General features: G+C 51.4%; 1 pseudogene; it reads left to right on the plus strand.

The window, feature by feature from the left end:
* The first annotated feature begins 29 nt into the window (after positions 1-29).
* Positions 30-11,670, plus strand: LOC138999793 (orphan sodium- and chloride-dependent neurotransmitter transporter NTT5-like; annotated as a pseudogene).
* The last annotated feature ends 3,479 nt before the right edge of the window (positions 11,671-15,149 follow it).

The following is a 15,149-nucleotide window of genomic DNA, read 5'->3' on the forward strand; positions in this document are numbered from 1 at the left end:
GCAGGTTGTCGCTTCTCTGAGAGCCTGGCGGAGAGGCAGCCGAGCAGGCGACAGGGAGCCCGAGTGCGCCCAGCGGGCAGCCGGCGGACGGGGCACGGAGGCCACCGTCCCAGGCGAGCGCCACTGGGTGCCCGCCCCCCGGGGGCCGCAGAGTGAATTGCAGGTACGAGGTCGGGGGATGGTGACAAGGAGGTGGCTGCAGCCGGGGGCAGGGTGAGGGGATGGAGGGGAGGGGGGGGGACCAGAAGCAGGGCCCATCGGGAAGGGCCTTGGGGGCTCAACTCAACAGGGCTGCCATCAGATTTATATAATGACTCTGGAATAGTAAGTAGCCATGAAAAATATTTTCAATCCCAGCCGGTTTGGCTCAGTGGATAGAGCATCGGCCTGCGGACCGGATGGTCCCGGGTTCGATTCTGGTCAAGGGCAGGTACCACGGTTGCAGGATCCTTCCCAGCCCAGGCCCTGGTGCCGGCTCCTGCAGGAGGCAGCCAATCGATGTGCTTCTCTCACATCGATATCTCTCTCTTTCCCTTTGTCTTCCACTCTCTAAAAATCAATGGGAAAATATCCTCAGATGAGGATTAAAAATAATAGTAATAATAATAATAATAATAATAATAATAATAAATATTTTTAAAGAATACTTTTTCTCCCCTAACCGGTTTGGCTCAGTGGATAGAGCGTCGGCCTGCGGACTGAAGGGTCCCAGGTTCGATTCTGGTCAAGGGCATGTACCTGGGTTGCGGGCACATCCCCAGTAGGAGATGTGCAGGAGGCAGCTGATCGATGTGTCTCTCTCATCGATGTTTCTAACTCTCTATCCCTCTCTCTTCCTCTCTGTAAAAAATCAATAAAAAATATTTTTTAAAAATAATAAAATCATGGTATCTTTTAAAGGGTCCCACTTCATTATTTTCCATGTGTATATCCAGTTTTTCAATACCATTTGTTGCACAGGCCATCCTTTCTCCCACTGAATATCCTTGGTATCCTTGTTAACAATTATTTGACTATATATGTGAAGGTTTGTTTCTGGGTTCTTTATTCTATCCTATTGTTCTATATGTGTATCACTCTGCTTTGATTACCATAGCATTGTAGTAAGTTTTCAAATTGGTAAGTATGAGTATTCAACATTATTTTTCATTATTATTTTAACTGTACTAAGCTCCTCAGATTTTCATATGAATTTTATCACCAGCTTGTCATTTTTGTTGTGGTTGTTAATATTCACCTGAGTATCTTTTTACATTGATTTTTTTCCACGTTGATTTTTAGAGAGAGTGGAAGGGAGAGGGAGAGACAGAGAGACAGAAACATCAATGTGAGCCCTAGCTGGTTTGCCTCAGTGGATAGAGCGTCCGCCTGTGGACTGAAGGGTCCCAGGTTTGAATCCGGTCAAGGGCACATGCCCAGGTTGTGGGCTCGATCCCCAGTAGGGGGCGTGCAGGAGGCAGTTGATCAATGATTCTCTCTCATCATTGATGTTTCTATCTCTCTCTCCCCTCTCCCTTCCTCTCTGAAATCAAATATATATATATATATATATATATATATATATATATATATTTAAAAAATCAATGTGAGAGAGACACATTGATTAGTTGCCCTTGACTTGAATTGAACTCCGTCCACAGGTGGATGCTCTATCCACTGAGTCAAACTGGCTAGGGCTAGCCTGCCATTTTCTTCCAAAAAATATGATGATAGCTTTTTTTTTTTTTTTTAAATATATTTTATTGATTTTTTACAGAGAGGAAGGGAGAGAGATAGAGAGTTAGAAACATCAATCAGCTGCCTCCTGCACATCTCCCACTGGGGATGTGCCCGAAACCCAGGTACATGCCCTTGACCGGAATCGAACCTGGGACCTTTCAGTCCGCAGGCCGACGCTCTATCCACTGAGCCAAACCGGTTTTGGCTATGATGATAGCTTTTGTCCTGTATTCTATTTACATGATGTATAACAATGATTGATTTTTAGATGTTGAACCAACCTTGCATTCCTGGGATAAATCCTACTATATAATCCTCAAAGGACACAGCCTCAGGCATGCACCATAACTTTGGGATGACCGTGGTTTTAGGAAGCTTCTCTTTTTCTCTTCCCCTCACCACACCCAGATTTTAGGATCCACTACATTCCAGATAATTTCTCCTTCTTTCTTTTTCCTCCCCCCGCCCCAAAGCTCTAAAGAATAACTTGTTCCACAATCTGATTGGTCAGTGCTCATGCTGTAACGGTCATTAAATATTTTTCAATCCTTTTGTGCTTGTAAGATGAGAAAATTGAGTCTCAGAGAGATGAAAATATTTGCCCTAAGTCAATGACTAGTGAAAAGGGCCAAGATTTAAACTCTAGCCCTCATTGTTCTACATTCGTCTTCCTTGTGGAGTTTTACAGTCTGGTATCTGAGACATGACCCTGAAAGTCTGCTATTTTTGGTGACCCCAGGATTTCCTCGGGAGTTATTGGACCTGTCAGAAGAGAGCCATGGCGTCCTTTGAAAACAGAGAGGCAGAGTCCCACAAACAATCCCAGACCTTCTCATCCTCGCCCCTGAGACTCCCAGGCAAGAGTCTGACCGCCAAGACCCAAAGCTTCGTTGTTCAGACTAAAAGAACGGAGACTATCTTGCTCCAGATTGCCTTCTCCTTTGGGATGGGCAGCATGTGGCGTTTCCCTTACCTTTGTCATCGGAACGGAGGAGGTAAGGCCAGGGACCTAGATCCTGAGTTTCAGGAAGACATTTTGAGGATAGAAGTCTAGACTTCTGGGTTCTGGGGGAGGAGGGAACTCAGGGAGGACGCCCAGAACTGAGGGAGGGCACACCATCCCTCATCCCCGTAGAGTAAACCAATTAATGTTATACATCATGTTCATAGGATGCAGGGGAAAAGCTATCATAAGGGAGGATGGGGGCCAGGACTCCTGGCTGCCTAAAGCACAGCTCCTGGCCCCCTTCTTCAGGTGACTTTATCCTGTTATACTTCCTCCTGCTCTGCTTGTTCGGGATTCCCCTCTTGTACATGGAGATGGTCATGGGACAGTGGCTGCGCGTAGACAGCATCCGGATCTGGAAACATCTCGTCCCCCTGCTGGGCGGCCTAGGCTACGTTAGCATGCTGGTGAATGAGGGCCTTGGCCAAGAGGCACCCTAGCTCCCCCCACCCCTTGTGGTCTCCAAGTCCCCTGCCTCCACCCTGCCCACCCCTCAGGCCCACTGTGTCCACCCCCAGGTGTGCACCATAGTGAGCGTGTATAACAGCATCATCATCAGCTGGAGCTTCTACTACCTGAGCAACTCCTTCTACCACCCTCTGCCCTGGACCCAGTGCCCAGTGTTGGACAACGTCACCGGTGAGGAGAGGGAGAGGGAGGGCTGGCAGGGCCGAGGGAGGCAAGGGGACCAAGAAGCAAGAGACGGGGAGGAAGAGCAGAAGGAGTAGGGGGAGAGCAGGGGCAGGCTCCAGGTGAGGCGGTGTCGCAGCGCCCGGGTTCCCCAGGCCTCTCCTGCGTTCGGACTGTGCCCTACCAGTACTTCTGGTACGAAACCACCCTGAATGCCGCCGTCAACATTGAGGAAGGGAGCGAGCACCTCGTCCTGAATCTCACCGTGGGGGCCCTGGGAACTTGGTTACTCCTCTTCATTATCATAATCACAGGGCTAAAGCTCTCCATGCCGGTAAGCCGCCCTGGCCCTGGGCCCACCACCCCTTCACCTTGACAAATCTTGAGATTCTCGGGATCTCAGTCCAGACACTACCCAACTCCCTTCCTGATGATCTCTCTCCTCCCACCTCCCTGGCCCTCCTACTCACCCAACCGACAGCTCAGCGATGGCCACCCCGCCTCTCCAGCAGGGGCCCCAAGGTAGAGGGTGGGTTCCTTAACACCGCTCACCTCCACTTCTCTACTCCTGCTGCTCTGTGGTCGGCTGCTAATGCTTGCCTCTGTCTTCCCCTCCTCCCCACCGCTCCTGACTTCCGGTTTCTGTCCTGACCCACCTGGACAGCTCCTGATTATCACGATATTCATCCCCTACATCCTCTTACTCGGCCTCCTGGTCCGATGTTTCTTCCTGGAAGGTGCAGCCACCGGCCTCAAACGTATGGTGACGATCGAGGTGAGGCCGGGGACTCCACACCTTCCCCCTCCCTCAGAACTTCTCTGAATCTCCTTCCCAGCCACCTTCTTGCCTCCTGCCCCAGCCGGTCCCTCTTCCCGCTCACGGAAGTGGGGGGGGGGGGGGGGGGGGGGAGGGGACTCTGGGCCCACACCCAAACTGCCCGAACCCACCTCCATCCGCAGCGCTCTTCCTGGACCTCGCTGGACCTGTGGCATCAGGCGGGGGGCCATGTGCTCTATTCATTGGGCCTGGGCCTGGGCACCACCATCAACATCTGCTCCTACAAGGCTGGAAGCAACAGCTGTATCCTGGTGGTCTTGGTGGCTATGGCCAACCTGGTGACCTCCTTGGTGGCCACGGCAATCATCTTCACGGTGCTGGGGCTGTGGATCACCACCAGTGGCCAGGCCTGTGTTGAGAAGTGAGTACTCACAGCCTTGCAGGTCCAAGAAGAGGTCCCCCTCCCTCTCTCTACCTTAGCAATTCCCCAGGCTCATAGGCTGTCAAGCTCAAACCTCACCAATAGTTGATAATAATAATAATAATAATAATAAATGTATATTAATAAGTCAGAGAAAACAGCCCAAAAGGCAATATTCTAATAGCCACCACTTTACTTTTATAGATAAGAAAATGGTCTCAGAGACGTGACTTCTAAAGGTTTCCATAAGTTACAAATGGTGTAAAGATTTCAAAATCAATTCTTTTTTTAAAATATATATTTTTATTGATTTCAGAGAGGAAGGAAGAGGGAGAGATAGAAACATCAATGATGAGAGAGAATCATTGATTGGCTGCCTCCTGCACGCCCGCTACTGGGGATGGAGCCCACAACTCAGGCATGTGCCTTGACTGGAATCGAACCTGGGACCCTTCAGTCTGCAGGCCGACGCTCTATCCACTGAGCCAAACCGGCTAGGGCTCAATTTTGGTTTCTATTAGATTTTGTAAGAGAATACTGTTGAAAAAGCAGTTTCACATACCCAAGTTGTTCTGAATATACTTAAAAGCTTCTCAATAACTGAATAACCTATCTTGTAAGTTTTAAATTAAATTTTAATTTAAAATGTATTTCCTTGGTCATATTAGTCATATTTCAAGTGTTCACAGCCACATCCTGTTAGTGGCCACTGTTTTAGCACAGCTGTAGAGTAACAGCCAAAAAAATCCCCCACCACCACAACAAAAAAACATGCCACAAGAAGGCAATGGAAAAGGTAAAATATAAACAAAATTATTTGGTAAATACTCCCCCCACCCAAAAAATAAAAGAGGCTAAAAAGAAGGAAAAAGAGAGAAGAGACAAAGAAACAACTAGCGAGAAGGTAGGCATAAATCAAATCATGTCAATAATTATGTCAATTAATCACCTTATGTAAAAGGCAGTGGTTACCAGACTGGCTAAGGCAACAAACATATCCTGCTTACAGGAGAGGTCCTGTGTAAAGACACAGAGGTTTCGAGTTCAGAGAACGGCCCTGGTTGGTGGCTCAGTGGTTAGAGCATTGGCCCACTCAGCTAAGGGTCTTGGGTTTGATTCCCAGACAAGGGCACGTACTTGGGTTGCAGATTCGACACCCAGCCCTGGTTGGGGTGCGTGCCAGAGGCAACCAACCCATGTGTATCTCTTACATAATGTTTCTCTCTCTCCTTCCTTCCTTCCCTCCCTCTCGCTCTCTCTAAAAAAATCAGTGGAGACAATATCCTCAGGTGAGGATTAACAAAAACAAAACAAAAAAAATGATGTTATAAAAGAAAAGTAAATGCTAAAAAAATAAAGTTAAGAGGATGGAAAAATATACCATGCACAAATAATCATAAGAAAGCTGGTGTGGCTATATTAATATCAAAGTCAGAACTAGTAATACCAGAGATTAAGAAAAGCATGTCATGATGATAAAAGGGTCAATTCAGCAGGAAGACTGAATTATCTAAATGTTTATATACCAAAAAGTAATAATAATAATAAATGTTTATATACCTCAAAACAGACTTTCAAAATAAAAAAATTTCCAAACTAGCCCTAGCTGGTTTGGCTCAATGGATAGAGCATCAGCCTGCAGACTGAAGGGTCCCAGGTTCAATTCCGGTCAAGGGCACATGCCTGGGTTGCGGGCACATCCCCAGTAGGGGGTGTGCAGGAGGCAGCCAATCAATGATTCTCTCTCATCATTGATGTTTCTATCTCTCTTCTCTCTCCCTTCCTTTCTGAAATCAATAAAAATATATTTAAAAAAAAAAAATTTTCCGCCGAAACCGGTTTGGCTCAGTGGATAGAGCGTCGGCCTGTGGACTGAAGGGTCCCAGGTTCGATTCCGGTCAAGGGCATGTACCTGGGTTTCGGGCACATCCCCAGTAGGAGATGTGCAGGAGGCAGCTGACCGATGTTTCTCTCTCATCGATGTTTCTGACTCTCTATCCCTCTCCCTTCCTCTCTGTAAAAAAAATCAATAAAATATATATTTTTTTAAAAATTTCCAAACTAAAGCAAGGAAGCGATAAATCATGATCATACTTGGAAATGTCAACAATTCCCTTTCAGGAGCTGATAGAAAAGAAAGGAAATGCAGATTGAAAATATCAGGAAATGCCCTAGTGGCCCAGTGATGGCGAACCTATGACACACCTCTGACACACGAAATCATTTTTTTGGCTGATTTTTCTTTGTTAAATGGCATTTAAATATATAAAATAAATATCAAAAATATAAGTCTTTGTTTTACTATGGTTGCAAATATCAAAAAATTTCAGAGTTAAGTTAGGGTTTTTCAAAATGCTGACACGCCGAGCTCAAAAGGTTCGCCATCACTGCCCTAGCCGGTTTGGCTCAGTGGATAGAGCGTCGACCTGAGGACTGAAAGGTCCTGGGTTCTACTCTGGTCAAGGGCACGTACCTTGGTTTCGGGCTCCTCCCCGGGCCAGGCCTTGGACAGGAGGCAATCAATCGATGTACTTCTCTCACATCGATATTTATCTTTGTCTTTCCCTCTCTCTTCCACTCTCTCTAAAAATCAATGGAAAAATATCCTCGGTTGAGGATGAAGAGAAAAAAAAAGAAAATATCAGAAATAAGAACAGGCGCATCATTATGGGACCCTGTAGACATTGAGTAGGCAATAATGAACCACAGGGTGTCCCCACAAATGTATACGCACTTTGAATGATGAAAAAGTCAGTGTTTATTAACACAGTTCATTTTCAAAATTTAAAATAATCCAAAGAGTAATTTTTTGGTCAATGCCTGTTTTCCAACTGATGACCATTCTGGTCCAGGCACTGCTGATAATGCAATGGAATTGTAAACATCAAGAATTATTTTGTTCCCTAGCCGGTTTGGCTCAGTGGATAAAGCATCAGCCTGCGGACCAAAGGGTCCCGGGTTCGATTCCAGTCAAGGGTATGTACCTTGGTTGCAGGCTCCTCCCCGGCCCGGGGCCCAGGTCAGGGCTCCTGCTGGAGGCAACCAATTGATGTTCCCTCTCACATCAATGTTTCATCCCCCCCTCCCCCTCCCCCCCAATCTTCCATCCTCTCTAAAAGATCAATGGAAAAATATCCTCGGGGTGAGGATTAACAAAAACAAACAAAAAATAAAGAAATAAAGGTGATTAAATGTTAAAAAAAAAAGAGAAAAGAATAGGTTTTTTTTGGTATTTGTGCGCCCTCAATTCATCCATTGTTGTCCGTTTTCTGCTGTAAGTTTTACCTTTTCTGTATCCCCATAAAAAAGTCTAGTGGATACATTTTCTTTGTTCAAAGCTTAGTCTGGCTTCACCCATTATTTCAAATCAGTTAAACCTGAAAAGGAGTGAAAATTAAGTGTGTTAACAGCTGTTAAAGTGTGTATACATTTTCTTGGGGGGGGGGGGGGGACACCCGATATGATCAAATTTATACCAATACATTCAATAACTTAAAGGAGCCCTAACTGTTTGGCTCAATGGATACAACATTGGCCTGGGGACTCAAGGGTCCCAGGTTCGATTCCGGTCAGGGCATGTACCTTGGTTGCAAGCACATCCCCAATAGGGGGTGTGCAGGAGGCAGCTGATCGGTGTTTTCTCTCTCATCAATGTTTCTAACTCTCTATCCCTCTCCCCTTCCTCTCTGTAAGAAATCAATAAAATATATTTTAAAAAAATAAAGGAAATGGACAAACTTCTTGAGAGGCACAAATGATCTGCCCCTTAGGTGGACCTCCCGGGGTGATCGCCCCCAGTCTATGTGACTTGTGTCCGGTCCCGATCCAGTTGCCCCGGTGACTTAGCTGCACTCATCGTGGGTTAACCGGTTTTCCCTGTCCAGGCCTCAGCTTCCCTCTGTCAATAGCAGAGTGGCCCAGCTGGTCTCCACCACCTTTCCTCTCCCTCCTTCCCTTTCAGGAGTGTCCTGTTGGTGAAAGACATGGTAAAAAATGGGGGTGCTGCCTAAGAATGTCAACCCGCCCCCAGACATCCTGCTCCTGCCCCCCCTGGACTACCTGAAGTGGATAGAACAGCCTCCCAGAACACCTCAAGTACAAGGTCATGCAGGCCTCCTCATCCTGCAGCATCGAGTCGCTGAGCAAAAAGGGTGTGTTTCCGGGGAGGGGGGAGGGGAGGGGAGGGGAGGGGGAGGGGAGGGGAGGCGTGGCAGGGTGTATTAATCACCTTATGTATTTCTCAGGATCCTCACGGGGACACACCAGCCATCTTTTTTTTTTTTAATATATTTTATTGATTTTTTACAGAGAGGAAGGGAGAGGGATAGAGAGTTAGAAACATCGATGAGAGAGAAACATCGATCAGCTGCCTCCTGCACACCCCCTATTGGGGATGTGCTTGCAACCAAGGTACATGCCCTTGACCGGAATCGAACCTGGGACCTTTCAGTCCGCAGGCCGATGCTCTATCCACTGAGCCAAACCGGTTACGGCCACACAAGCATCTTCTGAGGCAGGAAAGGGTTGCCGTCACATTTCCACCACCATTTTGAGTGGCCCAGGGCCTCGGCTAGGTTGTCACTCTCCTTGAATTCTCAACGGATCCTGGGACCCCCCTATTTGTTAGAGGGGGAAACTGAGGGCCCCAAGAGGTGAAGCTCACACCACTTAGGAAACCGAGAAGGGCAAACACGCTGCCATTCACTCCCCACTGCGTGTGCCCCTGCCTCTGCCCCAGGACAGACATTGCTAATCGACCACCACACCATTCCCCCACCCCCACCCCCATCCAGACCCGCCCCTGCCTCTGCCCAGGACAGACATTGCTAATCGACCACCGCACCCATTCCCCCACCCCACCCCATCCAGACCCGCCCTGCCTCAGAGCCTTTCTCCCCCTCAGTTCATGCAGGGCCCTGGCCCTGGCATTCCCAGCCCTTCTCCCAAGCCATCTCCACGCTGCCCGGTGCCCCTTTCTGGGCCTTTCTCTTCTTCCTGGTCCTGCTCCTGATGCAGCTGACCACCTTGGTAAAAATCCTGGAGAGCATCGTCTATCCCATCCACAACGCCATTTCCACCATCAGCAAGCAGCCCATGCTGCTCCCAGGTACGGTGGCCCCTCCCTGTCCTACTGCCTTCCCCTCCCCCAGCCCACCCCATCTCGGGGGCTCGCTCTGACCCCTGCCCCCGCCCCTGCCCGCCCACCTCACCGTGCTGGCCAATCCCCCGCCCCTGCCTCAGTGGTCATCTGCCTGGGAGGCTTTCTGGGCAGCATCGTCTTCACCAGCCGGTCCGGCAGCTACATCATGTCTCTGCTGGACGAGACCCTGGTCCCGCTGACCCTCTTCCTCATCGCGGTCTTCCAGAACGGGGACCCCCTGGCCTGGGTGTACGGGGCTTACAGGTAACGGGCAAACCCCAGGGTCTCCCCAGCCGGGGCCCCCTCCCGGGTCTCCGGGGAGAGTGGGGGCCCGATCTGAGAGCTGGGGGGCTGCAGGAGGCAGGGACCTGAGGCAGCCGGGTGGGTTCTGCGGGAAACCGGCCGCCAGGACCTAGGGGGCGGGTTCCCCTGCCGTGGCCCACGCGGGGCCGGTCTGGACGCAGAGGCCCGCAGCGGTGCGCGCCCCCTGGATGGGGCGTTCCTCCGGGAGGACCGGGTGCAGGCCCCCGGGCGTGGGGAGGGGCCCGGCGGGGACGCAGCCTCCCCGAATGGTTGAGACCTTGGGAGGGAAACTAGGGAGCCGGCGGGCCTGTCTTCCCCAAGGGCCCCAGGCCCTGGCGGCCGGAGGAGGGCTGCGTCCCAGGTGTCCGTGCCCATGGCCCCCCGCCGCAGGTTTCAGGGAGGAGATGTACGGTGAGCTGGGCCGCTTGCTGTGGGTCCGCCTGCCCCTTCCTGTGGTGCTACGTGGACCCATGCCCGGGCTGCTGGCCCTCCTCTCCGTCTGCCTCGTCCCATCTCTACCGGAAGGCGCCCCCCCCACTACATCGCCTGGAACAGCAGCATGGTGAGCCCCCGGCCCTGGCCCCACTCCCACTCGGGGGACCCGCTGCCAGGCCTCCTCCCCCGATCCGTGCCCTGACCACCCCCCAGGGACCCTCTCACCCACTTCGCAGCCCCCGGGGAGCCTGGTCCTCCACATCCCCTGGACCCAAACCCCATCACCACCTGTTCCTCCCCGCCGGGCCCACCCGTCTCCGCCTCCAGGGTCAGGAAGTAGCACAGCCCTACCTGCAAAGCTCCCTGGGCTGGATCACCTTCCTCAGCGTCGTCGTCCTCCTGCCCATCCCCATCTACCCGCTGCAGCGGTGGTGGTACCTCCAGGACCACGTTGCCAGGCGACCCCTTTGCAAAGTTCCTGTCCAAGAAGAGCATGGTGCCCACCAAGCCCGCCGACTGGCCCAAGTACCACCTGGCCAAGCCCAGCTTCCAGGAGGGCTCGCTGGTCCGGTCCAGCATGGCCAGGGAGTCGAACGCAGACCCCGAGTGGTTGGAGGACGTGACCTGGAGTCGGCGCACACCGAGAGCTACTCGGGGTTCAGCCTGCCTTTCGTCCTCCTCCCTGCCCTCCGCCGTCTCCATAAGCCCCCCCACTTCCAAGCAGGAGAGCGTGTCCCTCAACGGGCGTCAACAGCGAGAGACGCAAGACCAGGGGGGAAAGTTTGCACACGAAGTTTGCTCAGTAACGGCGCCTCCATCATCTTTTCCCCAAGGAGCCAAGCTGCCCAGTGCCTGGCGGTGGCATGGGTGCCCATGTGGAGGCAGGAAGCATGGGTTCTGCCGGAAAGGGAGGGGAGGGGCGTGTGAAAAACGTACCCAGCCGCCGGTGACCTCACCCAGCTTCGGCCTTGGAAGGAAATGGGGGACCCCAAGCTCCCGCCTCTCCTGGATCAGCACCGACTCCACTTCCGTGGGACGCCCTGCTCTGCAATAACCAGGGGAGGAATCAGCTGGGCTGCTCCCAGGGCTGGACCCGGGGCCCCCCTTCCTCCCTAGGAAGTGGGGGCACCAATTTGGCCTGAGGGGGAGGGGCATCCCGGTACTTTCCCAGGACCTGACGCCCCAGTTCTGGGAACCCCCCCACCTCCACCACCCAGCGGCACCAGTGGGGACCAGGCTGTGGGTGAATAAAGCCGTCCGCTGGGGACTAGTGTTCTTTCTGTGAGCGAACCCCCCCCCTCCTCCACCCCCACCCCACCGCCCGCCACACCCCCCCCTCCAACCCCTGGTGAACCCAGTGTCCAGTTGGTGACTCCAATCTCCCTCCAAGACACAGAGACGGAGTTCCTAGACCCTCTCCTCGTCCCGGGGCTGAGCCAAACTGTGGGGCAGCTTTTTGGCAACAACCCGTATCACTCAAACCAGAACACGAGTTAGTTAACCCCTAAATCTACGTTGGCCACCTGGGGCCGTACTGAATCGGCCCCAAACTGTCATCTCACTGCTACCTTACCGAGACGGTAGCCTGCCCGCGGTAAGTCTAGGCCAGTGGTCGGCAAACTGCGGCATCGCGAGCCCACATGCGGCTCTTTGGCCCCTTGAGTGTGGCTCTTCCTAAGCCTTGGGAGCACCCTAATGAAGTTAATAACAATTGTACCTACCTATATGGTTTTAAGTTTAAAAAATTTGCCTCTCAAAAGAAATGTCAATCGTCGTCCTGTTGATATTTGGCTCTGTGGACTGATGAGTTTGCCGAACACTGGGCTAGACTTACCACGGGCGGCAGGTCCGCTCTACCTGCGGTTACTTTGTTCTTCCTTGGGGGAGAGTGTCAGCCACGTGGGCCCGGGAGGTGGATGGGAGCTTATTAGAACTGTCTGTGGGAGCAGGTAGCACCACCCCCACGTCCCCTCCAATGTCAATGGAATTAAGGCAGCTCAGGGGGGCGGAGCCACTTCTAGAAACCCTACCTTTCTCCTGGCTTCCTGGGCAAAAACCCTCCCCCCCCCCCCCCCCCCCCCCCCCCCCCCCCCCCCGCCCCAGGTCAGGACCTGGAGAGCCAGCGCCAGCTCCCATCACCACCCCACTGTAGTTCTCAACGGCTTCCCACATCTTCGCCTGCTTCCTCACCCCCCCCCCCCCCCACCTGTCATTCTTCATCACACTCCTCTATCAGGGACATTTTGAGACACTATCCCTAACATCTGTAGGAAATGTACGTGTGAACTACTGTCATTCTACATACCAGTATCAGTGAAGCTTCATTTGTTTTGCTTCTTGGGGGTTAAAAAAGATGGACATTTTTAAAGTAGAAATGTGCCGAAACCGGTTTGGCTCAGTGGATAGAGCGTCGGCCTGAGGACTGAAAGGTCCCGGGTTCGATTCCGGTCAAGGGCATGTACCTGGGTTGCGGGCACATCCCCAGTGGGAGATGTGCAGGAGGCAGCTGATTGATGTCTCTCTCCCATCGATGTTTCTAACTATCTATCTCTCTCCCTTCCTCTCTGTAAAAAACCAATAAAATATATTTTTTTAAAAAAAGAGATAAAGTAGAAATGTAAAACATATAGTTATTGATTTCAGAGAGAATGATGAGAGAGAATAATTGATCAGCCGCCCCCTCACTGGAACAAAGCCTACAACCCAGGCATGTGCCCTGACCGGGAATCGAACAGTGACCTGTGGTTCATAGGTCTATGCTCAACCACTGAGCCACGCTGGGCGGGCTAAAGTAGAAAAAAAATTTTTTTAATATATTTTTATTGATTTCAGAGAGGAAGGAAGAGGGATAGATAGAAACATCAATGAGAGAGAATCATTGATTGGCTGCCTCCTGCACGCCCCCTACTGGGGAGGATCGAGCCCACAACCTGGGCATGTGCCCTTGGTCAGAGTCGAACCCGGGACCCCTCAGTCCACAGGCCAACGCTCCATCCACTGAGCCACACCAGCCAGGGCTAAAGTAGAAAATTTTGAAGTGGAAATTCTAATTTATTTTTTTTTCTTGCGTCCCCAATGTAATGGCTTCTACAGCCCAATTCGGAGAGCCCTGCCAAGGTCAGAGGCAGAAGCCCCCAGACCCTTCCTGCCCCTGAGACACCCCTCCCTGCCTCCTGCCTTGCTCTCCTGGGGCCTGGGGCTGGTAATACTCAGACAAAGCAATGGACAGGCCCTTTGCTGGGCTCCTCCCACTTCTTCTTTCCTGGAAGCGGGATGTTGTGAGAGAGAAGAGAAAGAGCAGCCCTGAGGCCAAACAAGCAGCCAATGACTAAGGTGGGAAAAGAATGCGGTCTTGTCTCCTAGTCAGGGATCCTTTGATTTCTCATTCCCACCAGGTTAAATGCTCCTTGACCCTCGAGGCTAGGGCACCTGCATGTAACCTACAACCCCCAATCGGAGGTGCTCCCCACAGCTTGGAGGGGAAATGAGGAAGTGGGAGGTGACCTCAGGTGTACAGGGAGTTTGGTGGCCTCAGGGAAGGTGGGGTCCCCCTGGAGTTGGCTGTGGTGGAAGCAGCAACTCTGCTAGGACAGTCCTTGCAACATGGGTGGCTGAGTTTGTTGTTGACCTTGACCAGGACGGCCACTTCATTGACTTGGCTGAGCCACATGGGCAGCATTAGCAAGTAGTTGCCACCAAGACGAGAGTCAGCAATCTTTTCTTATAAAGAGTCCGATAATAAATAGTTGTTGCTCTTGCAGCACATGTGATCGCTACTGCATCTTCTTTGTTTCTTACAACTCTTTACATATGCAACATCCATTCTTAGCTGGCCAGCCAGATTGATCCTACAGGCCACGGTTTGCCCAACCCCTGGTCTAGGGCCGTGTCAGGCCAACAAGAGAATGCTGGAGGCTAACCCAGAATCTAGTTGAATGCCCTAGTTCAGTAGTCGGCAAACTGAGGCTCTCGAGCCACATGCATCTCTTTGGCCCCTTGAGTGTGGCTCTTCCATAAAATACCACGTGCGGGCGCACATGTACAGTGCGATTGAAACTTCGTGGCCCATGCGCAGAAGTCGGTATTTTGTGGAAGAGTCACACTCAAGGGGCCAAAGTGCCGCATGTGGCTCGAGAGCCGCAGTTTGCCGACCACTGCCCTAGTTGGTCAGCTCTAGTTGGGCCAGGCTGCCACCCAGAGGGTGTAGCCACCAAGTTGTCCAGCAGGAAGAATTGTGACTCAAGAAGGGCCAGAGACAGAATCTTTAATTTTTAAAACAGGTCGTATAACTCCCACCCCTTCGCTCTCAGTCACTATCTAGGAAGCAGCCAAGTTGAACCCCTCTAGGAACACCCCCCATTTAGTGACCAGACTCCCTGACGATGGTGTGTGGACCAGGAGGAAGAGTCAGAAACATATTTTTGAACTGATTTTGAGGAAACTGTTGCAACAATAATACCAGATGCCTGCGGATGGTGGGAAAAGTAGGAAGACCCGCCCAATACCTTAACTATCAACTGCAATATGTCTGATGGGTTGGCTGACTGCTGCACCCTAATGGACGCCATCAGCATTTTTATTTTTATTTTTAAAATATTTTTAATTAATTTCAGAGAGGGAGAGTATGAGAGAGATAGTAACATCAATGATGAGAGAGAACCATTGATCGGCTGCCTCCTGCACGCCCCCCACTAGGGCTCGAGCCAGCAACCCGGGC

Source organism: Myotis yumanensis, unplaced genomic scaffold, assembly GCF_028538775.1.
Source record: "Myotis yumanensis isolate MYYU_CA2020_CCGP unplaced genomic scaffold, mMyoYum1.0.hap1 SCAF_23, whole genome shotgun sequence".
In the NCBI taxonomy this organism is placed as follows: domain Eukaryota; kingdom Metazoa; phylum Chordata; class Mammalia; order Chiroptera; family Vespertilionidae; genus Myotis; species Myotis yumanensis.